The sequence below is a fragment of the Crinia signifera genome, unplaced genomic scaffold (assembly GCF_055691185.1).
Source record: "Crinia signifera unplaced genomic scaffold, ASM5569118v1 HAP2_SCAFFOLD_150, whole genome shotgun sequence".
In the NCBI taxonomy this organism is placed as follows: Eukaryota; Metazoa; Chordata; class Amphibia; order Anura; family Myobatrachidae; genus Crinia; species Crinia signifera.
In genome coordinates this window covers 127245-135063 of record NW_028142043.1, presented here as the reverse complement: position 1 = coordinate 135063, position 7819 = coordinate 127245, and the positions used below count along the sequence as shown (strand labels likewise).

At 48.2% G+C, this 7819-nt stretch overlaps 1 long non-coding RNA gene across 1 annotated transcript; it reads right to left on the bottom strand.

Annotated features, from left to right (window-relative positions):
* Positions 1 to 2106: 2106 nt before the first annotated feature.
* Positions 2107 to 7544, bottom strand: LOC146053294 (uncharacterized). Its single transcript, XR_014467728.1, has 2 exons — positions 6859 to 7544; positions 2107 to 2553 (listed from the first exon to the last, which is right to left on the bottom strand). It is a non-coding gene; the product is annotated as an uncharacterized LOC146053294 (long non-coding RNA).
* Positions 7545 to 7819: the final 275 nt, after the last annotated feature.

Below are 7819 nucleotides of genomic sequence, written 5' to 3'. Positions count from 1 at the left end.
GGTCGTATTTTGGGGGAAATACATATCATACGTATCATAGATAGGGCAGATTTACTAGTCTGCCGTATTTACTGATTTGTATTCTCCTAATGGCGTAGGTGGAGGTGTGCTGGTTAGGCCTGGTGCTGGTTCTCAAAATACAAAGAACCCCTAGTCATTTTGTCACCCGTATTTTGGGAACCAGGACCAGCCCTTGATCCCCTACTCGGTTTGCCCCATGATTTTTTAAAACCAGGACCTGCTAGTTATGGCCATGGAGGGGACCCTACGCTGTGGTTTTTTTTTTTTTATTATTTATTTGTTTTAACCATTTTTTTAACACTGCAGCCTGCACGGATCTGACTGATATCATGGATCTTACTGATATGATGGATCTGACTGATATGACGGATCTGACTGATATGATGGATCTGACTGTTATGACGGATCTGACTGATATGACGGATCTGACTGATATGATGGATCTGACTGATAACATGGATCTGACTAATAACATGGATCTGACTGATATCATGGATCTAACTGATCTGACTGATAACATGGATCTGACTGATAACATGGATCTGACTGACATGATGGATCTGACTGATATCATGGATCTGACTGATAACATGGATCTGACTGATAACATGGATCTGACTGATATCATGGATCTGACGGATATCATGGATCTGAATGATATCATGGATCTGACTGATAACATGGATCTGACTGATATCATGGATCTGACTGATAACATGGATCTGACTGATATGTTGGATCTGACTGATATGTTGGATCTGACTGATATGATGGATCTGACTGATATGATGAATCTGACTGATATGATGAATCTGACTGATATGATGGATATGACTGATATGATGGATATGACTGATCTGCATGATATGATGGATATGACTGATCTGACTGATATCATGGATCTGACTGATATGACGGATCTGAATGATATGATGGATCTGACTGATAACATGGATCTGACTAATAACATGGATCTGACTGATCTGATGGATCTGACTGATATCATGGATCTGACTGATATCATGGATCTGACTGATATGATGGATCTGACTGATAACATGGATGGTCTGTTGCAGCATAGGATGCAGCTCCTTAGAACATTGGGCAGTCTCTCCTTTCTTTTCCTCACTCTCTCACTCCTCTTGTCTCTTTCTCTCCATTTCCCTCTCTCCCTATCTATCACTATCTACCTCTCTCTTTCTCCCTTCTCCCTTCCCCCCTCCTTCCAAAGGGGGACATGGCTGACACAGGGGAAGGGGACATGGCTGACACAGGGGAAGGGGACATGGCTGACACAAGGGAGGGTGACATGGCTGACACAGGGGAAGGGGGAAATGGCCGACACTGGGGAAGGGGGACATATTAATGATTAGAACGTATTAATAAAATATAAAAAAATTCTGCCAAAAATGTTGTGCCTACGGGCAGCCTTACACCTAAATTCACCCCTGCGTATAGGCAGTCGTATTTGCTTACGACTGCCTACGAATACGCCTATTTTGGGCTGTAATAAGTACCTCTCTGAGCTTTCAGAAACAGCAGATATTATATTGTTATAGATCTCAGTCACAGTCAGAGATTCATTCTGCAGGGAGCGGTCGCCACCTAGTGGCAGATAATATGTATGCCCCTTCTGTTTAACTCTTTAAGGGAACACATTTATCTGCAACCTACAACAGCCTGTTGTTTATTAGCTACTGCCAGGGCCATAAAGAGGTGTTTGCCAGTGGTGCCTGGCTCTCGGGGAGCCCACCTCCCCTTCCATCTCCCTGCCTGCCACCGTCCTCAGGCTCCCTGCAGCGTCCGCCGCAGGGGTTCACACTCGCCGTCAGGGGCAGCGAGCCCCTGCGACGTTGAATAGGGGGGACGGCGAGGCTCCGGAACACGGCGGGCAGTGGCGAGTGTGCAGCAAATCTTAAACAGGATTCGCTGCACACCGTCAATATTCTCATTGAATACGGCCCTAGGACACAGAGATGAACCGCTGTGCTGATACTGATCGGCGCTCTTTTAAAAACACTTTGTTTCTTCCTCTTTGCCTCCTTGGCAATTGTTTTTATATGTCGCAAATCTTAAAATAAACAATTAAAGGTTACATTTTATTAATTTTTCTTGTCCTAACAGTGCGTCACGCACATAACAGTCTTTCTTAACTTCCCTTGTTAATACATCCATATATGTTTTTGACTTTATTTGCATGTACTGTTACACAGAGTAAAAAAATGAAATATTCCTGAGATTATGGTTTGGCTGAGAGACGCTTTATATTGTAGCGAGTGCCAGTAGATGATGGTAGACATGCCTGATTGGCGGTGTTTGACACGCCCAATAGGTGGTTTTAGGCACACCTCTTTGAAGGTGCACCCCCTAATTAAATGTTCTGCGCGCGACTATGGTTGTGACGATTATAAATAAAACAATTCCAAACCATACAAAACAACCCAATATTAGGGCTATTGTATTTAAATAACGAGCTTTGGCTGAGTTTCTTGCAGCAGTCCAATTATCTCCGCGCTCTCTGTCGCCGCTGACCTGAAAAAGACAGTGATACTTCTGTTACATATAACATGAGAATGACCCATATTATCTGCATGTACTTATGGTTTCCCTTTATTAACATGAAGAGCGACTTCATTCTGCAGTATGGTTCCCGCTAGCGATACCCTCCATTGTCCTCCATACATCGATAGTAGAGAACATCGGTAACAACCAGCGGGACCGTGCGTCATTGTGCATACTCACTGGACGATATGCACAAAAATTTTATTACGGGGATTTTTGTCTTACCTGTAAAATCTTTTTTCTGAAGCCATGGTGGATACTGGGATTATGGGTATAGTAGGGACTGGAGGACCTGAGCACCAAGGAGTTAACTTCTAAAGTACAGCCCATGACTCCTCCTCCCCTACACCCTCCCTGTCATCAGGAACCAGTTAAACAACAAGCCGAGTAAAAGGTATAGGAGAGAAGAAGACCACACAGGCAGGAACACACATCAAGCACTAGCAGAACAAAAATCCCCCTTTTTCCTTTCAGAGCATGGTGGATGCTGGGACTATGGGGCATCCCAAAGCTGTCCCTTATGGGTGGGAACGCTCCTGAGGTGCACTGAAGACCCGTTGCCCGAAATCAGCATCTGCTGAGGCAAAGGTGTCAAATCGGTAGAATATGATGAATGTTTGCGCAGAAGACCACTTGGCCACCCTTCAAAGCCGCTCCGTGGAAAACCTGGTGCGCACCATCACCGATGAAGCACAAACTGACCGAGTGGAGTGGTCCTTCAGCTAAAATATTGTCTAGGGTGTACACAGCTTCAGGGCCAGATGTACTAAGCTTCAAAAAGTGATCAAATGGAGAGCGATAAACTACCAGCCAATCAGCTCCTGCCATGTCACAGGCTGGGTTTGAAAAATGCCAGGCAGCTGCTGATTGGCTAGTTGTTTATCGCTCTCCATTTTATGACATTTTGAAGCTTAGTGCTTCAAAGTCTGGTCCCGAACTGCTTACGCCTCACTGGAAACAAAATAGGGTCCAAGTTATTTGTGCTGGACAAACTTGGACATTTGAAGGTACAAGTTTGTCCCCTAACTCACAAAATGTAATAAATAGCAAATTATTAATGCTTCTGTCTGTAAATGTCACCAAATAGTTAAAAATATCCCCAGAAAAATGACGTGTCACAAAAATAAAAAGCATACCCAGGGCAAGGCTCTTTGAGACGGTCGTGGCTGAAAAATTCAGGGGAAATATGCATAAGACCCTCATGGTGGTTAACAACCAGCACCAGGAACTTGGACCAACTACTGGTTCCCTGTATGTCTGAAACCAGCAGAGGGCGCCACCTGCCAGGGAGGTAATGCCACAGCCTGAGACTTATATTAAATATATGGGTGTATATATATGCGCCATAGCATTAATCTACTTAACTAGTCAACCTTGTGGTTCCCATCATAGAATACAATGTAGCGATTCCCACCATTGAAGTCTATGGATTAGAGCCATTCCATAGACTTCTATGGGGAAACAGTGTAGCCCCACACACACACACACACACACACACACACACCCAATTAGCGGGCTGTTGCTATGGTAGCAGGTGCTGATTGGCTGATGGACAGCTGTCACATAGATGTCAGCATTCGGGAGAGTTGCATGTGTAACCACAAAGGGCCCCTTAGTCCGTCTGGTTCGGGTGACCCGTTTAGTTTTTTGGCCTACTTTAAAATGAAGAGGACGGGATCTACACCAAGGATAGGTGAGTATGGAATCACGCCTGTGCAGGCGTGCTGGGTGTGTGGGGTGTGTGGGCTGTGTAAGGTAAGCAGCAATGTCCAGGTCCCAGCAGCTGTATGGGAGATATCTGCACAATACAGTACATATAGGAAGCCCATGAATCTGTGCACAACATCGGCGCTGTGTAATCTATTACATGCATCAATCCTCCCTGCCGGGGGCTGGAGAGTAGGTTGTAAAGGCAGAACATTGATGGCGTAACAATAGTGGTGGCGGGGAGTCGCTGTATAGGTGTGGGCTTTGGGTGTCTGTGGGGCTATGTAATGCCGCTGCCACTGCCGCTTTCCAGGAGCTCACCTGTGGTCAGAGCCCGGGACCCGCAGAAGATTTATCTGTGATCCCGGCTCCCCTGTCCCCTGCTGGCTTCTACTTCTAATCTAAACGGACCATCACAAAATGTCCGCCCACATACAGCAGAAAATTTGCTGCTGTATGGGGGCAGACATTTTGTGATCGTCCGTTTTCATTAGACGCTGGACTCTGAGCCAGGAGAGGACAGGGGAGCCGGGACCACAGACAAATCTTCTGCGGGTCCCGGGCTCCGACCACAGGTGAGCTCCGGGCAGGCAGAAAGACAGGTGGGGTGGGGGTTTTAACTGTGGGGGGGGGGGGTTGTTAACTGTGTGTGGTGCAGGGGTTTAACTGTGGGGGGGGGGCGCTGCTGAAATTTCGACAAAGGGGGGCACATAATCTTTAGTTACGCCGCTGGTTACTGGTACATTGTAGCAGGGCCGGATTAACAATGGGCCTGATGGAGCTACAGCTCCAGGCCCACTCTTCAAATAGGCCCATTTTGTAGCTGAGGGTCGGGGCTTTCCAACAAGTCCGGCCCGTGTCGCTAGCCCCTGGGAACCGTAGATACCGTCAGGCAAAGCTGGAACGTTTTCCCCATAGGATAACATGGGACCCGCTTATTCCAACCCCCACCCAGTTCTAATGGCTGCCAGCTCCCCCTCCGGTATCACAGAAGCTCGAGGTTTGAACCCAAATCTCTGGGGCTTCAATATGATACCAGGCTGATCCATATGGGTCAATTGGTTCCTGAGATATTGCGAGTAAACCGGGAACCAAACGGCCCAGGTTCACGGGACCAAAATCATTCTAGGTCCACTCAAAAGTTCTTAAATATGATACTGTAAATTGTCTCATGTAAATGGGTCAGTTGGTACCAAAGATATAGCTGGTTGGTTAAAGGGGGGAGGGGGGGGGGTGTCTCTCCCCCTCACAGCAGAAAATGCAGGGACTAGGCTGGTGTAAAAGGGGCCATTTTCTGGTGTAAAAGGGGTATTATTTCAAATAGCCGGGACATGCAGTGCTCTGAATACAGATGGGCAGCCCCCTACTCTCTGCCCGGCTGTCAATGGCTGTCATTTCTGCCCACCGGCGGTTATCCCCCAGTTACTGCAAGCATGTATCCCCCCTTGGCAATGAGCATGTAATCCCACATGGCAACGCGCATGGAACCCCTGGCAATGAGCATGTAGGTAAGCAGCACTTTTTTAATAGGCATTATGGTGTTTGGCATAATACGTAATAGACATTATGGTGTAAATTTTTAATGCGCGCCTTTGGTGGGCAATGCTTCTATTTATGAAGCATATTGTGCATTATTGCTCAATCCGTTTGGTATAATGGGTATTTTGGCTCAATCCATGTGGCAAAATGTGAATGTTACCTTAATTTGTGTGGCATAATGTGAATTTTGACTCAATCGGTGTGAATATTGGCTCATTCCATGTGGCATAATGTGGAAGAGGCAAGTACATTATAAGGGGGTTACTATTGTGTTGCATGATTTGTATAAGGGGTCTATGGTGTGGTAAACTTAGGTGACCACATAAAAGGTGCTGAAATGCCGTTTCGGCTTTCTGTATTTTTTTATGACTGGAGTGCCGCCTCACCCCGCAAGTCTCTTAGGACATCGGCATCCTGTGGGTGCACCTTTGGAGTGCACCTGCCAATAAATCTCCCTGCATTTTCCTTATGCCAGCCCCCTGCCTTTTCCAGGCATATATAATTAGTTGTATTTACACAAATAGAGACCCACCCATGAGCAGATCACCCAACCAGAACACTGGTCACGCCCCCCACATTATTAGGCGCTGGCCACAACCCCTAATATTGCGCATAATAGGCCCTTCATCATTTTCAGCTCCAGGCCCATTTAGACCATAATCTGGCTCTGCATTGTAGGCCGACAGAACCAACACAAGCATCTAAGTGCTGCCCCCAACAAGTTCTTCCTGCTAATAAGTGCTGTCCCCTTATGAGTGCTGCCCCCAACAAGTGCTTCGACCCTAACAAGTGCCACCACCCAAGTGCTGACGCCTAAACGCTGCCCTTAGGCACCTGCTTCACCTGCCTATTGGGAAATCCCCCACTGATGTCACCCAGGCTCCATAAACAGTCCCTTCAAAACTCCATTTCTGTAAATAATTTCTTACTGGAACCTAAATTTGACTCCATGTCACTTATAGGCAATGATGCTGTCACTATGCGCCCTGTTACTAGTTGTCAGCCATAGCCCCCAAACAGCCCCATTACCTTGCGGGAGTGATACAGAGCGCAGAGTCCGAGGGGCAAACAGCAGAACACCATAAGGAAGGACCAGCACATGTAATCCTTATACACTGGCAGCTGGGCATAGGCAGTTGGCTGGCATGTCACCGGCTGCTGTAGTCATGGGCTCACTGCGGTCGGCTGGTAAGGTGGGTAGGTAGCAGGTTGGTAAGGTGGGTAAGTAGTCTGGCCAGGAGGGTAAGTAGAAGGTTGGTAAGATGGGTAGGTAGGCTGGCCAGGAGATTGGTAAGGTGGGTAGGTAGCAGGTTGGTAGGGTGGGTAAGTAGTCTGGCCAGGAGGGTAGGTAGCTGGCTGGTAAGGTGGGCAGGTAGGCTGGCCAGGAGGGTAGGTAGCAGGTTGGCCAGGAGGGTCATTAGGAGGTTGGTAAGGTGGGTAGGTAGCAGGTTGGTAAGGAGGATAGGCAGTAGCTTGGCACGGTGGTTGGTAAGGTGGGTACTGGGACCCAGGCACTGGCAGGCTATAATATGGAGGGGGCTGGCTCCATTCCTCCGACTTCTCAGGGTCACCGGACGATCCCTGCATTGTCCTGACGTCTGCAGATGTCTCTATCTCCCGGCTGCTCCCCCTGCTACATGCAACTGAAGGGGAACTTCCCTCCTGACACTGGCTGACTTCTCTCTTCCTCTGATGCAGGGGCGGATTGGCCCCACGGTAGCCAGCGATTCCCTTCGAAGTTCGTGGAAAGGAGGTTTGATGACGTCACTTCCCAAGTTCCCTGTGACTGGTGTCGTCATCAGGGGGAGGAGTCAGCACGCAGCCCAGTTTTCCCGGCGCTGCAGGACTCGGAGTACGTCGTGCACTCCCACGGCGGCGGCATCAGGTCCACTGTTGGGGCACCCCACATTTACACCCTCCCCCCCCGTCTATGTCCCTGGTGTGTTCCGTGGGTGGAGGGGGAGAGAGTGCACAGGCCCCGGCATTCCTG